This window comes from Macaca mulatta, chromosome 1, assembly GCF_049350105.2.
Source record: "Macaca mulatta isolate MMU2019108-1 chromosome 1, T2T-MMU8v2.0, whole genome shotgun sequence".
NCBI lineage: Eukaryota > Metazoa > Chordata > Mammalia > Primates > Cercopithecidae > Macaca > Macaca mulatta.
The window spans coordinates 180,845,582-180,869,613 of record NC_133406.1 but is presented as its reverse complement, the minus strand read 5'-3'; the positions used below and the strand labels follow the sequence as shown (position 1 = coordinate 180,869,613).

Below are 24,032 nucleotides of genomic sequence, written 5' to 3'. Positions count from 1 at the left end.
AGCCTCCATTCCACTGTAAACAAACTACTCTATATCCTGCCTCTTCTTCAAATATGCTCTCTGACTTGAATTCAATCCTGATTCACACCTAGCAAAAAGCCCTGAATAATTTATTCATTCATTCAACAATGACATATTAAATGGAAATTATACCCATAATAACTAACCTTGCATTGTTGTATGTGTTTTATATATATTAAGCCCTCCAATTCTCACAACAACCTTATGCCCCTTCTATAGATGAGGAAACTGAGACAAGAAGTGCTTGAGAAACTTGCCAGCCACATAGTCCATAAATAGCAGGGCCAGGAACCTGCCTCCAGAGACCAAAGTTTTACCCACCATACATCACTGTTCCAGAAATGGATATATAGTAGTGACCAATACAGAGATCATCCCTGCAAATAAAGTTTAGTAGAAGAAGACATTTTAAAATTTTCATTTTGTAATAATTTTAGTTTTACGGAAGACTTGCAAACAACACAGAGAGTTCCATATACCCTTCACATTGCTTCCCCTAATGTTAACGTCTCACACAACCATACAGTATTTATCAATACTAAGAAACTTTCATTGGTACAATGCTACTAACTAAATTACAAACTCTAATCGAATTTCACCACCTTTTTGATTATGTTTTCCTTTTCTAGAATCCAATCCAGGGCACCACGTTGCATTGGATCATCATATCTCTTTAGTTTCTCAGACTTCCTTTATTTTTTGTGACCTTGACACCTTCGTAAAATACTGACTAGGGCCAAGCGTGGTGACTCACGCCTGTAATCGCAGCACTTTGGGAGGCTGAGGCAGGTGGATCACCTGAGGTCAGGAGTTCAAGACCAGCCTGGCCAACGTGGTGAAACCCTGTCTCTACCAAAAGTACAAAAATTAGCTGGGCGTGGTGACGGGCACTCCCAGCTACTCGGGAGGTTGAGGAGGAGAATTACTTGAACCTAGGAGGCGGAGGTTGCAGTGAGCTGAGATCACACCGTTGCACTCTAGCCTGGGTGACAAAAAAAAAAAAAAAAAGGATTGGTTAGGCATTTTATAGCAAGTTCCCCCATTTGGGTTTGTCTGATGTGTTCGTACAAGTAGACTAGAGTTCTGGATATTTTGGACGAATGACATAGTGGCGAAGTGCCCTTCTCACCACATCACATCAAGGATACAAGCTATAAACATGGGCTGTCACTGATGATGTTAACCTTATTAATTTAGTTAAGGTGATATATGGCAGATTTCTGTGCCGTAAAGTTTCTGTTTTTCCCTTTTCATATTCTGTTAGTTAGAAGTGAGTACTAAATCCAGCCCTCACAAGGGGGGCAGAGTTAAGCTCTACCTCGTGGAGAAGGCAGCAACTACCTTTATCATTTGGAATCAGCAGGAAATATTTGTCCTTTCTCCTCCATTTATTTATTTATTTATCCAATCATTTATCAATCAGTAAACATTCATGAATGTTCATTTTAGTTTTTAGGTTATATTCCAATACTGTCGTTTATTTTGTTGCCCTAAATGGGGCAACAAGTCAGAGCTCCGACTGCCTAGCTTTGGCCAGGTTGACCACTGGCCAACCTTTTTCAGGTTGACCACTGTGCCCTTTTCACACGTCCCCATTTTGTTGAGCCCTTCCTTGCATTCTGTCACTACAGAATGCTCCAGGCTCATCTTGGATTTTCCCACCCCTGCCTTAGAATCAGTCATTTCTCCAAAGAACACTGGTTCCTTTTACTGGAGAATGGTATCAGAAACCAAGATCTATCTGGGTGCTGGAAGTGCTTCTAGTTTCTCTCAGTGGAAAAAGATAGAAAATACATGTATGTATAGATACTAACCCATGTATATACACATAAAAAGACTTTGAATAAATAAAAGCACAAATGGGTTGTTATAAATGCTATGAAGGAAAATACCAGATTCTTTATAAAAGGGTTATAGATACAATTTAATACAAATGGGGTTAGGTAGAAGTCAAGATGGTCTTCTCTGCAGTTAAATACTTGAGGTGAAATCTATTCAACGACTAGGAGTTAGGCAAGTGAAAGGGCAGAGCAACAGCATTACAGGTAGAAACCCCATCATTTTAAAGAACACTAAATAGCAAGTGCTCAGTGTTTAAAGAGTTGGATGAAGTCCATCGTGGCGAGAGTAGAATGATCCAGGGGATATGTAACCACAAGGGGGTCAAGGCTGGATCACATATGGCCTTGAAGGCCATGGTAAGGAGTTCAGATGTTGTCATGTGTGTAATGGAATGCCACTGAAGACTTTTTAAAAGAGGAGGGAGGTGCATTCTATTTCACATAGAGTTGTAGAATCATGTGAAGTGGAAACCTCCTCAATTTCCTCAGCTCCTCAATCCACACCCCACCACCCATAAGCTTTTCCCTGCAGTCACCCATCTCCAGGGAGCTTTACAGTTGGCCACCTCACTCTGGTCCACACTAGAGTCTTATCTTTCTGGTCTTTGGATTTCACCAGGCCACATCTATAAAATGACTTATATGAAAAACACTTGTATACCTTTATTGTAAAATTTGCTCTACATTATTTTTTCATTCACTCAGTCTTTTCTAGGAACTATATCTGATGCCTCCCAGAACTCCAGGATCTACTAAATATTAAGAAAAGTATTTCCCTCTATTCCTCAGCTGCCAAGGAACTCATGACTACATTTAATATACACACAATTGTATTTTCCTCAGCTATGAAATCATGATAAAATAGTTCTTGCCTTCCCTTTCATTGATTAGTTGCCTTTATAGCATGCTAGGATTATTTTACTATACCAGTACTTTTATTGTAAGCTAATCGAAGATGTTTTTGAAATTAGAAGTTTCACCATTTTTTAAAATTCACAAAAAAAAGAAGTCTTTTCTGCCACTTGATAAAGGAATTTTCTCTTTAACACCAGTAACAGCCTCAGCATGAGGATTCTGGTAACAAGGAACCCCTGAGGTTGCTCTGTATTTTTCTGAACAGTTCTAATTACTGTAAAGTTATTAAATGTTTATTGATTGTAGAACCAAATGAATAAACAATGGTCTGTTGTTCTCCTAAGTTCAAAATACATTAAGAAAACAATTTATTAAAAGCATGGATTTTTAAAAGCATGGATCAAATATAAAAATAAAAATAGAAGGGCTTTGGCGGGGCGCGGTGGCTCAAGCCTGTAATCCCAGCACTTTGGGAGGCCAAGACGGGCGGATCATGAGGTCAGGAGTTCGAGACCATCCTGGCTAACACGGTGAAACCCCGTCTCTACTAAAAAATACGAAAAACTAGCCGGGCGAGGTGGCGGGCGCCTGTAGTCCCGGCTACTCGGGAGGCTGAGGCAGGAGAATGGCGTAAAAACCCGGGAGGCGGAGCTTGCAGTGAGCTGAGATCCGGCCACTGCACTCCAGCCTGGGCGACACAGCGAGACTCCGTCTCAAAAAAAAAAAAAAAAAAAAAAAAAAAGAAGGGCTTTATATAATATGTAAAGTAGTAATATTAGAATGCAATAAAGACAAATAATTATCCCCAGAGGAACACTAGTACAGGCAGGCTTAATAATGGTTTATTTTTTCTTTCCTTTGTGATAATTATTCACTCATTGGTACTAAGAGATGCTGACAGTTCACTAACAACATGATTGCTTTTGCTTCACATATTCTGGGCTTTCCCCTCATTTTAGTCCTAAGACAAATTATTCAATTATTTTCAGGTGCTAAATTTGTTTTAATAGTGTCTATTCTACATAGATATATGATTCTCTAATTTTAATAAAATTAGAGCAATTTTATTTTGGTATTTTAGAAATATACTGAATGCCATTTAAAATGTTAAGGAATTCTTAGTTTTTTCACCATACACAAATTTAAGTTTGAAAGTGAAGTCAGAATAGACTTGAGACTTAGATACCCAAGACTTGGGTCTGAAATGCAGCCATACCACATACTAGCTGTGTGTGAACTTGGATAAATTAATTAATCCCTCTGGGTCACTCTTTTTTTCAGTTTTAAGGTAGATTTGGTGGTAATCACTTCTCTACCCAACTCACTGCGTTGTTATGAGGTTCAAAGAAATAATGGCTTTGTATACCATACATTTCTTGTCAAATATCGGTAACAGTATATGTATTCACTTATTTCAAAAACATTTGTTAAACACGCACTCTATGCCCAGCACTGTGCTCATGCCAGAAATGTGCAAATGTTTGAATAGAAGATTATGAATATGATGATGTCACTGTTTCATAGGTTTAAAATGTACATATCTTACACCAACGTAACAACATGAGTATGTAATAGAGTTATGATATTTCTTCCCATTAAGGCTTTTGATTATCTTTTACTCATTTTAGATGCAATAACTTTATTCTAGCTTTGTCATAGATATTATATACTGAATGTAACTAATTAAACAATGTAGCTGAAAATCTTGTAAACAGGATACCATACATGATTCTATCATTTCTAGTTAGAAAAGTCAGAAACTGGTTAATTTTTTTTTTCTTTGGGACAGGGTCTCATTCTGTTGCCCTGGCTGGAGTGCAATGGCATGATCATGGCTCACAGCAGCTTCAAACTTCTGGCCTCAAGCAATTCTCCTGCCTTGGCCTCCCAAAGTACTGGGATTATAAGCATGGGCCACCATGCCCAACCTAATTTTATATAACTAGTGAATTCCACCAGGTTTTATGTTTAGTTCCCAGTGTTGTCTCTTATTGTTTCTTCTTATTTTGAACTGACAGTGGGCCCAGACAAAGTTTTAATATAAATCGTCATGGGGAAACACTCTTGAGATCTTGTGTGTCCTCCGTTTTTCAAGAGTTTATTTCACAGTCAAGCAGAAACAACAATATGGACACTAAGAGTAAGAGAAATGTGTGCTATAATTACAAGGGCAGCAACGAAATATAATTACTACAGGGGTAGCAAGAGGCAACAAGATAATAAGCTGAGCTCAGTGATTCAAAAAATACTAAATGAGCATTTACCAATGTACTTTGCTAGTGATAGGGAATACAGTAGTTAATACAGACCTGATACTCGCTTCATGGAGTTTAGAGAAGTGAAGAAGGGTTCCGAAAAGTTAGGGGGAGTCTTTTTTTATTTTTATTTTTAGAGACAGTGTCTCACTCTGTCACCCAGGCTGGGGTGCAGTGGTGCAATTACAGGTCACTGCAACTTTGATCTCCCAGGTTCAGGCAATCCTCCTGCTTCCACCTCCCAAGTAGCTGGGACCACAGGCACAGGCCACCATGCCTGGCTAATTTTGAAATTTTTTTGTAGAGACAGGGTCTCACTATGTTGCCCAGGCTGGTCTTGAACTCCTGGGCTCAAGCAAGAATCCTGCCTCAGCCTCTCAAAGTAGTGAGATTACAGGCCTGAGCCACTGTGCCCCACAAGAGTCTTCTAAGCAGAGAAACTGGCACCTGGGAGGGCCTTGGAAGTAAGAAATGTGGTGCCTTCAAGTTACTCCTGGAGCATAGAGGACATTTGCTGAAGTGTCCTGTATATCTTTGTATTCCTCACAATGTCTGGAATGGGTTGTCCACAGATATCTTTGAATCTATAATAAACGGTGAACACCAATAAGCATGGCACCATTGGGTCTGCCAGTCCTCCTGGAGCCTGTCTGGTTCCGAATGTCAGAACATTAATATTTTCATTGGGAAATGTGAGTCATGATAGTACTACACAGAATGATATGGAAATATAATGAGGTGATAAAGGGGCAAACTTTAAAATGTAAAAACATCATCAAATGTTTTTGTTCATCTTTGAAACAATTGGAACAGTGGAAAGAACATGGAAAAGAACAAAATCTAGCAAGATACTAGATTGAAAGGGGTCAGAATCTTGAACATTAATTTTAATTCTCCAATATGTCAAAGAATAGAATGTTTCTGAAGCTGAAATAGCCATTTCGGTGTCAATGTCAGAGTCTCATATACTCAACTTGGGGAGAAACAGAAAGTGCCAGGCTGTTGGCTTAAGCAAGGCTCGCAGACCAACGCACCTGAGTTTCACACAACAGACCAGTTTGCTTAAAGAATATCTTAATGATGCACATCAAGCAGTTTTGATACTTCCCCCACAGAATCAAACTCTTGATTATATATTTATACACACATAGGGAGATATAGTTGTTAAAAGGAAACTTGTTAAAGCTTTATCTTGAGTTATGAGAAAATATATGTGAAAACAGATAATCTATAAATATTTATAAAACTATAAGAAACTTATACATCAGTAACATTTTGATAATTATAGTGACTCATGTCAATATAATCTTATGGGCAAATCATTAAATTGTTCTTTGGAAACTTTCACTAAATGGTCTTGAATAGAATCCAAGTCTTGAATTGCTTAAATTAATTCCACTGTCTCCTGAATGGTATTGTAGTGCTGCTTCAGGGTATTAGATAATGGAATTGCGACCCTACAGCTTTATTGGAGATAATTATACTAATAAGGCCAAATAGGTCTTTATCTAGGATGAAAGAACTAAATAGTATAGCATTTTAAAAAAAACAACCATTGAGATATTCTTGGAATAATGCCACAAATTTAAGTCTGGGGGAGAAAAATTAATTATTAGAAGACAGAGTACATTCACATATTGCTCAATTTGCCATTTACTTAAGTACTTGAAGTATGGGAAGCATTCAGACTATAATAATGCTCATCACATACAAGAAGCTTGGGTTAAAAGCTTTCTGAATATCCTCTATTAAACACAGTAGTTGCTCTCCATAGGGCATTACCATATTAAAGATCCCACAATACTATCAGCAAATTTACTGGTCATATTACACCAAGCATATCAAATTGGTTTTAATTCTTCTGCCAATACTAATTGATTGGTAGTGGCTGCTGGGGGCACTTTGTTACAAAAAGGCTGTGATTGTAAAACAAACTCTAAAGCAGAGATCATGGATATATGTGTTTAGGGGTGGAACTGGGGGGTTCACAACCCCTATATAGTGACAGTAATGGCTCTCTATTAGAGAAAGGGCTGATGAAGCATAGGCTCAAGGTTACAGAACTATTTATTCATTTGTTTATCATTCACCTCATCAAAAATGATATGGAAGAAAATATAGGTAATATACAGTGATAAAGAAATCAGAGCAATGGGAAAGTAAAATAAAAAATTAAGACAAGGCCACTAAGAAATACAAGCTATAAAATCCTGCACACTTAGCAAAGGGGACTTAGAATTTGACTGTAAGTTTCCTGATAGTCTAATTGAAAGTGGAAGGCATAATCATTTACAAGATTCAGGCTGTCTTAAATATAAGGCAGGTCCTATACGTAAAATGTAAGACAGACATTCTGGTACAAAAGAATGTAAGTGGACTTAGAAGATATGAATTTAAATCCTAGGTCTGCCATTTAGGAGACAAGTGACTTTTAGCAAGTTATTTAAACTTGACTACTTCAATATCTTCCATTGAAAAATGTGGATAGTAATGCTGCTTCATGAATTGTTTTGAAATAAACAAAGAAGTAAATATGCTCTTTATTTTCGTTTGGTCACTAGATCCATTTGCCTTGCTTTTCTGTCCTACTTCCTGTCCTGGGAGGTTGACCCTAAAAACCATACCACCCAGGCTCCCGTTGCCCTCTGGCCTTCTATTTGGTTCAGCCAACAAGAGGTACTCCCTTTCCACTACCTCAATACCACCTGTCTAACTGTAGCTGCTCCTTTTATGACTACAACTCCTGATGGGCAGTTGCCTTCTGCATTAGTCCATTTTCATGCTGCTAATAAAGACATACCAGAGATTGGGAAATTTACAAAAGAAAGAGCTTTAATTGAACTTATAGTTCTATGTGGCCTGGGGAGCCTCATAATCATGGTGGAAGGCAAGGAGGAGCAAGTCCCATCTTACATAAATAGCAGCAGGCAAAGAGAGAATGAGGAAGTTCCAAAAGCGGAAACCCCTGATAAAACCTATTCATTACCTCGAAAACAGTATGGGGTAGACTGCTCCAATGATTCAGTTATCTCCCACTGGATCCCTCCCACAACACGTGGGAATTGTGGGAATACAATTCAAGATGAGATTTGGGTGGGGACACAGAGCGAAACCATATCATTCCACATCTGGCCCCTGCCAAATCTCATGTCCTCACATTTCAAAACCAATCACATCTTCCCAATAGTCCCCCAAAGTTTTACCTCATTTCAGCATTAACTCAAAAGTCCATGGTGCAAAGTCTCATCTGGGACAAGGCAAGTCCTTTCCACCTATGAACCTGTAAAATCAAAAGCAAGCTAGTTATTTCCTAGATACAGTGGGGGTACAGACATTGGGTAAATGCAACCATTCCAAATGGGAGAAATTGGTTAAAACAAAGGGGCTACAGGCCCCATGCAAGTCTGAAATCCAGCAGGGCAGTCAAATCTTAAAACTCCAGAATGATTTCCTTTGACTCCATGTCTCGCATCCAGGTCATGCTGATGTAAGAGGTGGGTTCCCATGGCTTTGGGCAGCTCCATCCCTATGGCCTTACAGGGTATAGCCCCACTCCTGGCTGGTTTCATGGGCTGGCATTGAGTGTCTGTGGCTTTTCCGGTGCATGGTGCAAGCTGTTGGATCTACCATTCTGGGGTCTGGAAGTTGGTGGCCCTCTTCTCACAGCTCCACTAGGTGGTTGCCCCAAAAGGGACTCTATGTCAGGGCTCTGACCACACATTTCCCTTCCACACTGCCCTAGCAGAGGTCCTCCATGAGAGCCCTGCCCCTGCAATAAACTTCTACTTGGGCATCCAGGCCTTTCCATACGTCTTCTGAAATCTAGGCAGAGGTTCCCAAACCTCAATTCTTGACTTCTATGCACCCACAGGGATAACACCATGTGGAAGCTGTCAAAGCTTGGGGCTTGCATCATCTGAAGTCACAGCCGAAGCTCTACAATGGCCCCTTTCAGCCATGGCTGGAGTGGCTGGAACTCAGGGTACCAAGTCCCTAGGTAATGCATGTAGTTCAGGGACCCCGGGCCCAGCCCACAACACCACTTTTTCCTCCTAGGCCTCTGGGCCTGTGACAGGAAGAGCTGCCATAAGGACCTCTGACATGCCCTAGAGACATTTTCCCCATTGTCTTGGGGGTTAACATTTGGATCCTTATTACTTTTGCAAATTTCTGCAGCCATCTTGAATTTCTCCTCAGAAAATGGGATTTTCTTTTCTATCACATTGTCAGGCTGCAAATTTTTCAAATTTTTATGTTCTATTTCCCTTTCAAACTGAATGCCTTTAACAGCACCAAGTCACTTCTCGAATGCTTTGCTGCTTGGAAATTTCTTCCACCAGATATCCTAAGTCATCTCTCTCAAGTTCAAAGTTCCACAGATCTCTAGAGGAGGGGTATAATGCCGCCAGTCTCTTTGCTGAAACAAAACAAAAGTTACCTTTGCTCCAGTTCCCAACAAGTTCCTCATTTTCATCTGACACCACCTCAGCCTGGACCTTATTGTTCATATCACTATCAGCATTTTTGTCAAAGTCATTCAACAAGTCTCTAGGAAGTTCTAAACTTTCCCACATCTTCCTGTCTTCTTCTGAGTCTTCCAAACTGTTTCAACCTCTGCTTGTTACTCAGTTCCAAAGTTGCTTCCACATTTTTGGGTATCTTTTCAGCAATGCCCCACTCTACTGGTACCAATATACTATATTAATCTGTTTCCATGTTGCTGATAAAGACATATCTGAGACTGGACAATTTACAAAAGCAAGAAGTTTAATTGGATTTACAATTCCATGTGTGTGGGGAAGCCTCACAATCATGGTAGAAGGCAAGGAGGAGCAATTCCCATCTTACATGGATGGCAGCAGGCTAAGAGAGAATGAGAAATACACAAAAGTGGAAACCCCTGATAAAACCATCAGATCTCATGAGACTTATTCACTCCCACGAGAACAGTATAGGGAAAATGCCCACCAGTTCCCTCCCACAACCTGTGGGAATTATGGGATTATAATTCAAGATGAGATTTAGGTGGGGATACAGAGCCAAACCATATCACCTTCCATGGTGCTAGGAGTGTGCATTCTCTTTCTGGTTAGAACCCTGACTGATAAAATGAATATTTATAAAATGGAATAAGTGGGAGAAAATAGAGTCTCACTGTTAAACTCCTACTACAGGCCCTGCACAGAGGCAGGCATCTTTATAGTGGATATTCAATAAATGCTGCTAAATTTGAAGAAAAGGGAATAAGACAAGGTTAAGCAGAGAAGATTTCACAAAAATCTGAGACACAGGATTCAGATCTTTTGCATCAGATGACCCCATTTCCCAAATTTGGAATGTGAACAGAAGAAAGAGAGACAATGAGCATTGTCTGTTCAGCTCAGCAAGCCTGGAAAACAACAATGCTAGTATGTATGGAAGATATAAAATACTATTCTAGGTTTAAGTAAGATTCAAAGCAAAATAGTACAGTAAGGGCAAGTACATGATTTTTCACTTGTCATTTTGTGAATTGGGTGTAGAGTGGAGGGGAGCAGACATAAACATAATTAATGGGATGGCCATTTTTCTTATATGACTAACCATTTTTTTACATGATTTACAATTTTCAAATGCTGTTCCCTCAGAAAAGAAATTTTACCTCATTTTCACAAAAAAAGATCAAGTGGAAGAATGACTTCAACAGTAGAAAAAGTAACTAGTGCCCACAAAGTATATTATTCACAGTGTCTAGCACAGGTACAGTGAAAGGTTCATGGGTATCCAGCAAATTCTGTTGTTGGTCCTGGAAACCAACAAAATCAGATATTCAAAATGTCCTTCTTATTTACAAAAAGTATTCTACTTGTTATTGCTGTCAGGAGAGACCCTCTCACTCAGATCCTCTCTATCGAGAAAGTAGAAAACCCTGATAAAACCATCAGATCTTTAAAAAATTTTTAAATTTCTCTTTTGAGCACAAGGTTTTTGTTTGTTTGGTTTTGTTTTTTACAGGAAAATGGAGATGTCTTGGATTTTTGTGCACAAATTGTCCTCAAAACCAAACAAAATAACCAGCATAGGTAGGAGAGAATTCACGAAGTAAGAGACTCATAAAGTAAAATATTTTGCTTTTTTTTTTGCCTTTTTCATCCTCCTTTGATTTTCAACATGTGTAAATCATTCTGTTACTATAAACTTAATAAAGAAGTAAAAGAGCAAAGACCAAAAATGTAATAATGAAATAAACTTTTTATCATTTATAATTTTTTGGCATGATCAGGTTATCTTTGGTGTACACTTCAGGGTTTTGTATTTCAAACACAACTCTTCTTAAAACTTTTCATGTGTCCCAGATGTGACCTAGTTTCATTCTGGGAAATGAATGGTGAGTGTTGTACAGACAAGTCAAACAGACATGGCTATTTTAGGAGACACTAATGTGGTGCTTACAGAAACCAAATATGTAAACCCACCTGGCCAGGAAAACCTTTGTTGAGTATATACTTTGTGCTGAGCGATATTCCAGGCTTCAGAAATGAAAACACAAAGGGCAAGGCCCAATCTTGAAGAACTCATAAACTAGTAAAAGAAAAAAACACAAACATGTTACAAGGCAAAAACAAATTACAAATGTAAATAATAAAGCCAAAGCATAATATGTACAATAATAGAAGCCTGAAAAAGGTAAAGAAGTATTACATAAAATGGACCTATTTGTTCTGTCTTAGGAGAGCTCTTAAAAGGCTCACAGAAGAGGTAGAATGCAAGCAAATTCAAAAGTTTAAAGTCCAGTTTAGAAATTTTCTTTCAATTGTCATGACCTGTTTATGGACAAATATCCACTTGAATCAATAAGAAAAGGAAAATGACTAGCATAATGCTGCACATAAAATAAGAATTAAAATGCTTCTTCTCTCCTCATGTATCTTTTAAATTAAGGTAAAATTCATATAACATAAATTCACCCTTTTAGTCGTTTTTTGTACGATTTTTTAGTACATTTTGAAGTGTACAGTGGTGTTTAGTATACTCACAATGTTTTGCAACCATTACCACTACCTAATTCTCGAATATCCTTATCATCCAAAAAGAAACCCTGTGCCCATTGAGCAGGCACTGGCCTTTCCATTTACCCTGACTCCTCCAGCACGTGACAACCACTAATTTGCTTTCTGTCTCTATGCCTCTTCTGGACACTTTATATAAATACAACCATACAATATGTAGCCATTTGTGTCTGACTTCTTTCAGTTAGCATAATATTTTCAAGGTTCTTCCTTGTTGTAGCATGAATCAGTGCTTTATTCCTATTCATAGCTGAATAACATTCTATTGTATGCATATGCCCCATCTTGTTAATCTATTTATCGGTTGGAGGACAGTGGGTTGTTTCTACATTTTAGCTATTGAGAATAGGGCTGCCTGCACATTCGTGCACAAGATTTGTCTAAACATTTCTTTTCAATTATCTTAACTATATACCTAATGATATGGTTTGCCTGTGTCCCCACCCAAACCTCATCTTGAATTGTAGCTCCCATAATCCCCATGTGTTGTGGGAGGGACCTGGTGGCAGGTAATTGAATCCCGGTGACTGGTTTTTCCTGTTCTGTTCTTGTGACAGTAAATAAGTCTCATGAGATCTGATGGTTTTATAAAGGGCAGTTCCCCTGCACATAGTGTCTTTCCTGCCACCATGTAAGACATGCCTTTGCTCCTCCTTCACCTTCCACCATGATTGTGAGGTCTTCCCAGCCATGGGGAACTGTGAGTCCATTAAACCTCTTTTTCTTTATAAATTACCCAGTCTTGGGTATTTCTTCATAGCAGCATGAGAACAAACTAATACACCTGGGCCTATTAGTTGGGTTTTATGATAGCATTGTTGGGTCTTATGATAATACTAGGTTTAACTTTTCGAGGAACAACCAAACTTTTTTTTTTTCACTTTGGTTGCACCATATTACATTCCCACCAGCCATGTATGAATGTTCCAATTTCTCCACACCTCACCAATATTCATCACATTCTGTTTTGTTTTGTTTTGTAGTTATTGTTTTGTTTTGTTTACTTTTTTCCCATCCTAGTGAGTGTGAAGTATCTCATTGTGGTTTTCCTTTGTATTTCCCTAATGACTGATGATGCTGACTATCTTTTTATGTGCTTATTGGCCATCTGTATATTTTCCTTAGAGAAATGACTATTCAGATCCATTGCCCATTTTTGAATTAGATTGTCTTTTGTTATTGGATTGTAAGAGTTCTGTATAAATTCTGGATATAAGTCTCATCAGATCTATAATAGGCAAATATTTTCTCCCATTCTGTAAGTTGTCTATTTTTTTGATAAATCACCCACTCCAGTGATGTAGCCACCATGTGCTCACACATGTCCTATCAGGAGCCCAAGCACCAGCCCATTCAGGGTCTGTCACTGCCAGTGACCCTGTTCATTCCAGCAACTGAGTCATCACACACCTCACCCAGAGGCCAGAGGACTGGCCCACCCAAGGCCTGCCACTGGTGGCAAACTCAGCCACTCCGGTGGCCAAGCCACTGAACAGCTGTGTAACCCCCAAGACCTAAGGACTGGCCCACTCAGAGTCTGCCACCTCTGGAAACCTCACCCACTCCAGAAATAGAGTTACCAAAGGCCTACGAGCCCTCTCAGGGGCCAGAGATCTGGCCCACTGGGTACCCACTACACTTTGCAAAGCTGCACCATAGCCTCCACAAACTCTTGCAGCCTAGGCCACTGAGGCACTTGCAGACACTGCTAACATTGAATACATCAAACAAAATCACACAGAAAATACACTATTGCACCCACCTGAAACCAAAGTCAAAACACTACCCAACCAACACTATAGGACAAATCTACAGGAAAAATTCTTTCTTTATGAAAGTTACTCAATGAAATGAGACAAGGCAACTGCTATACCAGATGTGCATATATCAACACAGGGACACAAGATGTATGAAAAAGCAAGGAAACATGATACTTCCAAAGGAATACAATAATTTTCTAGTAACAGACTCCAAAAAGAAAATCTATGAAATGCCTAAAAATGAACTCAAAATAATTATCTTAAAGAATCTCAGTGAGATATGAGATAATACAAATAGAACATTCAATGAAATCAGGAAAACAATTGATCATCAGAATAAGAAATTCAACAGAGATAGGATTATAAAATGGAACCAAACAGAAATATTAGAACTGAAGATTTCAATGAATAAAATAAGGATAACAATCAACAGCTTCAACTGTTGACTGAATCAAGAAGAAAGAATTTCTGAATTTGAAGACAGGTCTTTTGAAATAACCCAGTAAGACAACAAAAGAAAAAAAAAGAATTAGAGAGAATGAAGAGGCAGACAAGACTTCTGAGACATTAAGTGAAGAAATATTCAGATTATGTAAGTTCTAGAACGTGAATAAATAGGAAAAGACATTGAAAATATATTTAAATAAATAACAGCTGAAAACTTCTCATATATTGAGAGCAATAGGGACAATATGACCCAGGAAGCTCAGAGATTCCCAAATAGATGCAACACAAAAGGTTCCTCTTCAAGGTAAATTGTAGTCAAACTGTCAAAAATCAAAACAAAGAGAATTCTAAAAAGAGCAAGAGAAAAGTGTCAAGTCACATATAAGGAAATCCTTGTCAGACCAACAGAACATTTTTCAGCAGAAACCATATAGGCCAGGGAGAATGGGATGATATATTCAAAGTAGTGAAAGAAAAAAAAGTTGCCAGCCAATAATACTACACCCTGCAATTATATCCTTCAGAAATGAAAGAGAAATAAAGTTTTTCACAGATAAGCAAAAAAAAAAAGAGGAAATTTATCACCACTAGACAGGCCATACAAGAAATGCTTGAAGGAGTCCTAAATCTGGACGTGAAAAGACGATACCTACCAACATGAAAATTCATGAAAGTATAAAACTCACGAGTAGAGCAGACACACACAGAAAAAAGAGAAAGGAATCAAACATTATTACAAAACCACCAAACCATGAGAAACAATAAGAGAGAAAGACAGGGACAAAAAAATGTAAAAAACAGCCAGTAAAAAATTAAGAAAATGACAGCAGTAAATCCATACCTATCAATAACAACTGTGAATGTAATTAGTTTGAATTCTCCAATTAAAAGACATGGATTAGCTGAAAGGATAAAAACAAAACAAGATAAAATGATATTTTGTCTACAAGAAACTCACTTCACCTGTAAAGATACACATAGACTGAAGTAAAAGAATGGGGAAAGATTCCACATAAACAAACAAACAAACAAAAATGAGCAGAAGTAGCTATAATTATTTATATCAAGCAAAATAGATTAAATTTAAGTCAAAATATATAAAAAAGAGACAAAGAGAGTCATTACATAAGGATAAAGTGATTAATCCCATAAGAGGATATAAATTCTAAATATATATGCGTCCAACACCACAGTACTCAGATAAAGTAAATATAGTTAAAATGTGAGATACACTGCAATATATCAATAGGTGGGGACTTCAACACTCCGCTCCTAGCATTGGACAGATAATTTATACTGAAAATCAACAAAAAACATAGAACTTAAACTGCATTATAGACCAAATAGACTCAACAGACATCTATCAAATGTTTTAACCAACATCTACAGAATACATATTCTTCTCATCGGTATATGCAACACTCTCCAGGATAGACCATATGTTAGGCCACGAAACAAGCCTCAACAAACTTAAGAAATTTGAAATCATATTAACATGTTCTTTAGATCACAATGGAATAAAGCTGGAAGTCAATAACAAGATGAACTTTTGAAACTGCATAAATACCTAGAAGTTAAATAACATGCTTCTGAATGATTAATGGTTCAATGAAGAAATTAGGAAGAGAATTTAAAAAACCTTTTGAAACAAATGAAAATAGAAACAAAATATACCAAAACCTATGGGAGATAGAAAAAGCAGTTCTACCAGGAAAGTTCATAGCAATAAATGACTACACCAAAAAAGCAGGAAGATTTTAAAAAAACTTCACTTATACAGCACCTCAAAAAATTAGATAAACAAGAACAAACCTAGCTTCATATTAATAGAAGAAAACAAATAATAAAGATTAAAGCAGACCTAATGAAATAGAGACAAAAAATACAAAAGATTGACAAACAAAACAAACAGTTGATCTTTTGAAAAGAGACTAAGAGACAAAGAAGAAGATCCAAATAAATAAAATCAGAAATTAAAACAGAGACCTTAAAACCAAATGCCATGGAAATACAAAGAATCATTCCAATTTGCCAACAAACTGGAAAATCTAGAGGAAGTGTATAAATTCTAGTACACATAAAACCTACCAAAACTGAACCAAGAAGAAGCAGAAAATCTGAACAGACAAATGGCGAGTAATAAGCATCTCCCAACAAAGAAAAGCTCAGGACCAGATGACTTCACTGCTCAATTATATCAATCTTTTAAAAGAGAACTAGCAACAATTCTTCTCAAACTATTTCAAAAAAATTAAAGAAGAGGGAACTCCTCCAAATTTATTATATGATGTCAGTCATGCTGATACACAAACCAGAAAAGGACAAAACAAAAATGAAGACTACAGGCCAATATCTGTAATGAACATAGATGCAAAAATCCTCAATAAAATACTAGCAAACTAAATCTAACAGCACAGCAAAATGATTATACATTATGATCAAGTGGGATTTATTTCAGGAATGCAAGGATGGTCCAACATATGCAAAGCAATAAACGTGATACATCACATCAACAGAATGAAAGACAGAACATCTCAATAGACACAGAAATATCAATAGACACAGAATCATCTCAACAGACACAGAAAAAGTATTTGACAAAATTCAATATGCCTTCCTGATAAAAACTCTAAACAAATTAGGTAGACAAGGAACATACCTCAACACAATAAAGCCTATGTGACAAACTCACAACTGATATCCTACTAAATAGGAAAAAATGAAAAGCTTTTCCTCAAAGAAATCGAACAAGACAAGGATGCCCATTTTCAACACTCTTGTTCAACTAGCCCTGGAAGTCTTAGCCTGAGCAATTAGGCAAGAGAAAGAAATAAAATGCATCCAAATTGGAAAAGAGAATGTCAAAATGTCCTTGTATGCAGATGACATGATCTCATATAGAGAAAAACCTGAAAACTCCACCAAAAACTCTTAGAACAACTAAAAAAGTTTTTAACATTGCACGATTAAAAAAATCATCATATGAAAATCAGTAATGTTTCCACACACCAATAACAAACTAGCTGAAGAGGAAATCAAGAAAACAATCCTATTTACAATAGTTACAAAAAAGACACCTAGGAATAAATTTAGCCAAAGAGGTTAAAATTTTTTACAATGAAAACCACAAAACACTGATGAAAAAAACTGAAAAGGAACAAAAAAAGGCATGAAAAAAAATTCCATGTTTATGGATTGGATAATTAATATTGTCAAAATGACCACATAATCCAAAGCAATGTACAGATTCAATTTAATCCATATCAAAATGTCAATGGCATTCTTCATAGAAATGAAAAAAATCCTAAAATTTGTATGAAATCACAAAAGACCCCAAATAGCCAAACTAATTCTGAGCAAAACAAACAAAGCTGAAGCCATTATAGTTCCTGCTTTCAAATTATCATGCAAAGTTATACTAACCAAAATAACATGGTAGTAGCATAAAAACAGACACATAGACCATGGCAAAGAGCAGAAAACAGAAAAATGAATTAATGTACTTCTGGCCCACTGATTGACAAAGGTGACAAGAATATCCATTGGGGAAAGGACAGACTCTTCAAAAAATGGTGCTGGTAAAACTGGATATCTTTATGCAGAAGAATAAAATTAGACCTCCTACTTCTCACCATACACAAAAATCAACTTGAAATTGACTAAAGACTTAAATGTAAGATGCAAAACTATAAAACCACCAGAAGAAAACATAGGAGAAACACTTCTGAGCAAAGATTTAATGATAAGACTTCAAGAGCACAGGCAACAAAAGCAAAAATGACAAATGGGATTATATCAAACTCAAAACCTTCCGTACAGCAAAGGAAACAATCAAGAGAATGAAGAGGCAAGGGATTAATATCCAGCATATGCAAGCAACTCAAACAATTCAACAGCAAAAAAAAAAAAAAAAATTGATTTTAAAAATGGGCAAATGATCATAATAGACATTTATTTTTTAAAAAGACATACAAATGGCAATGTATATGCAAAAGTGCTCAACATCACAAACCATTAAGAAAATTTAAATCAAAACCACAATTAGATATTGTCTCACCTAGTTAGACTAGCTGTTATTAAAAACACACACAGAAAAATGCCAGCAAAGATGCAGAGAAAAGGGAACTCTTATATTCTGTTAGTGAGAATGTAAATTAGTATGGCCATTATGTAAAACAGTATAGAATTTCTTCAACAAATGAAAATAGAACTACCATATGATCTAGCAATTCCACTATTGGTTATGTATCCAAAGGAAAGGAAAACCATATGCTGAAGTGTGATCAGCATCCCTGTTTATTGTGGCACTATTCACAACAGCCAAGATATTGAATCAACCTACCTACATGCCCATCGGTAGATGAATGGATAAAGAAAATGTCATATATATATGTTATATATATGACATATATATATATCACAATGAAATATTATTCAACCATAAAAAAGAATAAAATTCTGTCATTTGCAGCAACATGGATGATCCTAGGAGATATTATGTTAAGTGAAATAAGTCAGACACAGAATGATAAATACCACATGTTCTCACTTAAAATATGGAAACTAGAAATGCTGAGCTCACAGAAGCAGAGAGTAGAATTGTGGTTACCAGAGAAGAGTAGGTGAAGGAGGGAGTTAGAGAAGTTAGTTCAAGGATACAAACTTACAGCTAGATAGGAGGAATAAGTTCTAGTGTTTTATACAACTGTGGGATGACTACAGTTAACAGTAATATATTATATCATTTCTGATAGCTCAAAGGAGCATGTTGAATGTTCCCAACACAAAGAAATGATGGATGTTTGAGATGATGGATATGCTAATTACCCTGACTTATCAATACACATTGTATGCATATATTGAAATGTCACTCTGTACGCACTAAGTATGTATAATTATGACATTTCAATTAATTTTTTGTTTTTAATTTTAATGAAGTTTATGTTATCTATTTTTTTCTTTTGTTGCTTGTGCTCTTGACACCATAGCTAAGAAACTATTGCTTAATCTAAGGTCATGAAGAGTTACACCTATGTTTCCTTTCAAGAGTTGTATAGTTTCAGCTTTTACATTTGAATTTTTAAATCTGTTTTGAATTAATTTATGTATGTGTTATGAGGTAAAGATCCAAATCCATTCTTTGCCATGTAGACATGTGTTTGTCCAAGCACCATTTTTTGAAAAGACAATTCTTTCCCCCATTGAATGGTCTTGACATCCTTATTGGAAATCAGTTCTCTAGATATATTGATTTCTTTCTGGACTCTCAATTATACTCCAGTGACCTATATATCTACCCTTATTCCAATAGTACATTGCTTTGATTTTTGTAACTTTGTAGTAAGTTTTGAAGTATGGGTTTTCTTTTTGCTTTTTTTTTCAGGATTTTGGATGTTCTGCATCTCTTGCAATTCCACATGAATTTTAGAAGCAGCTTCTCTATTTGTTCAAAAAAGAAGTTGAAATTTTGATAGAACTTGCACTGAATCTGTATATCAATTTGGGGAGTATTGCCATCTTAACATTCTATCTTCCAATCCATGAACATGAAATATCTTTCTACTTATTAAGGTTTCCTTTAATCTCTTTCAGCAAAGTTTTATCGTGTTCAGTGCACAAGTGTTACACTTCCCTGGTTAAATATATTCCTAAATATTTTACTGTTTTGATGTTATTTTATTTTTGTTTTACTGTTTGTTTTTGTTTAGTCTGTTTGTTTTTGAGACAGAGTCTCACTCTGTCGCTGAGGCTGGAGTGCAGTGGCATGATCGCAGCTCACTGCAACCTCTGCCTCCCGGGTTCAAGTGATTCTCCTGCCTCAGCCTCCTAAGTAGCTGGGACTACAAGTACACACCACCACACTCAGCCAATTTTGTATTTTTAATAGAGACAGGGTTTTGCCATGTTGACCAGGCTGGTTTTGAACTCCTGACCTCAAGTGACCTGCCTGCCTCAGCCGCCCAAAGTGCTGGGATTGCAGGTGTGAACCACCACACTCTGCCTGATGCTATTTTAAATGAAATTGTTTTATGGTTTCCTTTTCAGATTGTTTATTGCTCATGTGTAGAAATACAATGGAGTTTTATATACAATAGAGGCATCCATTGTAGAAATACATGGAGTTTTGATATTGTATTTTGCAACTTGTCTAAATTTCTCTATTAGCTTGCTGTAGTTTGGATGTGTGGCCCCTCCCCTCCAAGTCTCATGTTGAAGTATTAACTCTGTCGTTGAAGATGGGCCAACGAGAGGTGTTTGGGACATGGGAGCAGATCCCTCAAGAATGGGTTGGTGCTCTCCTCATAGTAATGAGTTCAGTTCTCACTCTATTCGTTCATGTAAAAGCTGGTTGTTTAGAAGAGCCTGGGGCTTCTTGGTGCCTTCTCTCTTGTTCCCTCTCTCACAATGTCACATGCCTGCTCCCCCTTCCTTCTTCCATGAGTATAAGCTTCCTGAGGCCTCACCAGAAGCCGAGCAGATCCTGGTGTCATGATTGTACAACCTGCAGAACTGTGAGCCAGAGAAAACTCTACAAATTACCCAGTCTCAGATATTCCTTTATAGCAATGCAAAACAGATAATGCATAGCTTTAGTAGTCTTTTGTTTGATATAAAATCTTGTCATCTGAGACTAGAAATAGTTTTACCTCTGCCTTTATAATATAGTTGCCTCTTATTTCTTTTTCTTAACTTGTTGATCTGGCTAGAACATTCAGTATGATATTGAATGGAAGTGGCAAGAATGAAAATTCTTATCTTGTGCCTGATATTACAGGGAAAGCTTTTGGTCTTTTACATAGAGTTTGATGTTAGCTATGGAATTTTCCAGATGGCCTTTATCATGTTGAGAAAGCTGCCTTCTATTTCTACTTTACTGAGTGTTCCCATCACGAAAGACTGTTGAATTTTGTCAAATGCTTTTTGTCATCAATTAAGATGAATGTGTGGGGTTTTACTCTTTCTTTCATAAATGTTGTAATATGTTGATTTGACTTCTTTTCATAAGTTGAACCACCCTTGCATCCCTGGAATGAATTCCACTTAGTCATGAGGTATAATCCTTTTAATCTAGTGTTGGATCTTGTTTGCTAGTATTGTGTTGAAAATTTTTGTATCTATATTCATAAGGGATATTGGCATGCAGTTTTCTCTTCTTGTATCTTTGGCTTTGGTATCAGGGTAATGCCAGCCTCATAGAATGAGTTGGGAAGTATTTCCTCCCCTTCTACTTTTTGGAAGTTTGAAAAGAATTACTCTACTTCATAAAATATTCAGTAGACTTTGCCAGTGAACCCACCCAGTCATGAGCTTCTTCCTGTTAGAACTCTCGATTACCAATTCAATATCCTTACTTGTTTTAGGTCTATTCAGATTTCATCTCAAGTCAATTTTGATAGTTTGTTGTGTGTTTCTAGGAAGTTGTTCATTTTGTCTAGGTTATATGACTTTTTTTCACATAGAAATGTTTATAGCATTCTCTATAATTCTTCTTATTTTCATAAAGCTAATAGTAATATTACCACTTTCATTTTTTATTTTGGTAATTTGAATCTTCTTTTTGTCTTCATCAGTTGAGCTAAAAGTTTGGCAATTTTGTCGATCTTTTCAAAGAACAAACTTTAGTTTCATTAATTCTCTTTATTATTTTTCTATGTTTTGTTTCATTTACCTCTGCTCAAATCTTTATTACTTCAGCCCTTCTGCTTTCTGTGGGCTTAGTCTGCCTTTTTGTTTTGTTTTGTTTTTTTGCTAGTCACTTAGGAAGGTTAGGTTATTTATATAAGATTTTTTTTAAATGTATGCATTTAAAAGTGTAAATTTCCCTTTGAGCACTGCTTTCATTGCGTCTCATAGATTTTGGTATGTTGTGTTTTCATGTTCATACATCTCTCTTTTCTAAATACCCTTGTGATTTCTTCTTTGGCCCATTGGTTATTTAAGAGTATGTTGTTGAATTTTCACATATTTGTGAATTTTCCAGTTTCCGTTCTGCTATAGATTTCTAATTTCATTCCAAAGACACTTGCTATGATTTCAATATTTTAAAATTTATTGAGATTTTTTAAAAGTTTAACATATTGTTCATCTTGCAGAATTATCTGTGTGCACTTGAGAAGAATGTGCATTCTGCAGTTGTTGAATGGAGTGTTCTGTACTTGTCTCTTAGGTCTAGTTGGCTTATAGTGTTATTCAGGTCCTCTATGTCCTTGTTTATGATCTGCCTAGTTGACTTATTCATTATTGAAAGTGGAATATGCAACTGTCCTACTCTTATTGTTGAACTGCCTACTTCTGTCTTTAATTGTCCATCTTCGCTTCATAGGTTTTGGGGTTCTGTTTATAGGTTTATAATTGATATACATTCTTGATGAATTGACCCTTTATTATTCTGTAATATCCTGATTTGTCTGTTGTAGCAATTTTTTTCTTTTCTCTTTTTTGAGATAGGTCTTGTTCCATTGCTCAGGTTGGAGTAGTACAGTGGTACAATCACATCTTACTATAGTCTCAACCTCCTGGGCTCAAGCAGTCCTCCCACCTCAGTCTCTCAAATAGCAGGGACCACAGGTAAATACAACTAAGCCCAGCTAATTTTCTTCCTTCCTTCCTTCCTTCCTTCCTTCCTTCCTTCCTTCCTTCCTTCCTTCCTTCTTTCCTTCCCTCCTTCCTCTCTCTCCCTTTCTTTTCTTTTCTTTTCTTTTCTTTCTTAGATGGGGGTTCCCTATGTTGCCCAGGCTGGTCTTGAACTCCTGGGCTCAAGTGATCTTCTCTCCTTGGCCTACCAAAGTGTTGGGAGTACAGGCATGAGCTACTGTACCAGGCATAATTTTTTTCTTACACTCTATTTTGTCTGATAGTCATATATTTACTCCAGCTGTCTTTTAGTTAGTGTTTGCATAAAATAGCTTCTTCCATTTCTTAGCTTTCACCTTATCTTGTCTTTGAATCTAAAGCAAGCCTCTTGTAGACAGCATACATTTAGATCATGTTTTTCAATCTTTACTGCCAACATTTGCCTTTTCATTAGAGCTTTCATCCATTTACTTTTAATGTAATTACTGATAAGGTAGGATTTTTGCCATTTTGCCATTTGCTTTCTATATATACATTTTTTTTTGCTCTTTAATTCCTTTGTTACTGCCTTCTTTTGTATTAAATACATATTTTCTAATACACCTTTTTGATTACTTTCTCTTTTCTTTTTCTACACATTTTAAAGTTGTATTCTTATTGGTTGCCCTGAGGATTACAATTAATGTTTTCATTTATAGCAATCTAGTTTCAATTCAAGTTAGTTTCAATTGTATACACAATGTTTGCATTTATACAACTCCATCCCTCTCTTTATGTTGTTATTGTCACAAATAGTATCTTTATATATTGTGCATTTATATACATAGATTTATAATTTTTGTATTATACAATTGGATTTAAATCACATAAGAAAAAATGAGATTTATAAACTGAAAAGACATTAATACTGACTTTTGTATTTATCTTCATATCTACTTTTACTGCTTTTTTTGTATTTTTTTCCTTTTCTCTTTCCTTTTTCATTTGTTTTGTTGTGCCTTTATTCTTTTCTTCCTTACTCCTTATTTTCTTTTTTAAAAAATTGGTAGGAGAAAAGAGAAAAGTGCTTTTTTCTTAGGATAGACTTGGCTCTTTGGGCTCTTTTTTTCTTCTATATGAATTTTAAGATAGTTTTTTTTTTTTTTTTCTAATTCTGTAAAGAAAGTCAATGGTAATTTAATGGGAATCATGTTACCTGACTTCAAACTATAGTACAAGGCTACAGTAACC

General features: G+C 36.5%; 1 protein-coding gene and 1 long non-coding RNA gene across 2 annotated transcripts in view; one reads left to right on the top strand and one right to left on the bottom strand.

Moving 5' to 3' along the window:
• Nucleotides 1–24,032, top strand: part of HOOK1 (hook microtubule tethering protein 1) — a 301,302-nt gene that overhangs the window by 193,609 nt on the left and 83,661 nt on the right. The window lies entirely within an intron of this gene.
• LOC144338569 (uncharacterized) lies at nt 442–11,536 on the bottom strand. Its single transcript, XR_013412804.1, has 3 exons — nt 11,428–11,536; nt 8,176–8,252; nt 442–1,003 (listed from the first exon to the last, which is right to left on the bottom strand). It is a non-coding gene; the product is annotated as an uncharacterized LOC144338569 (long non-coding RNA).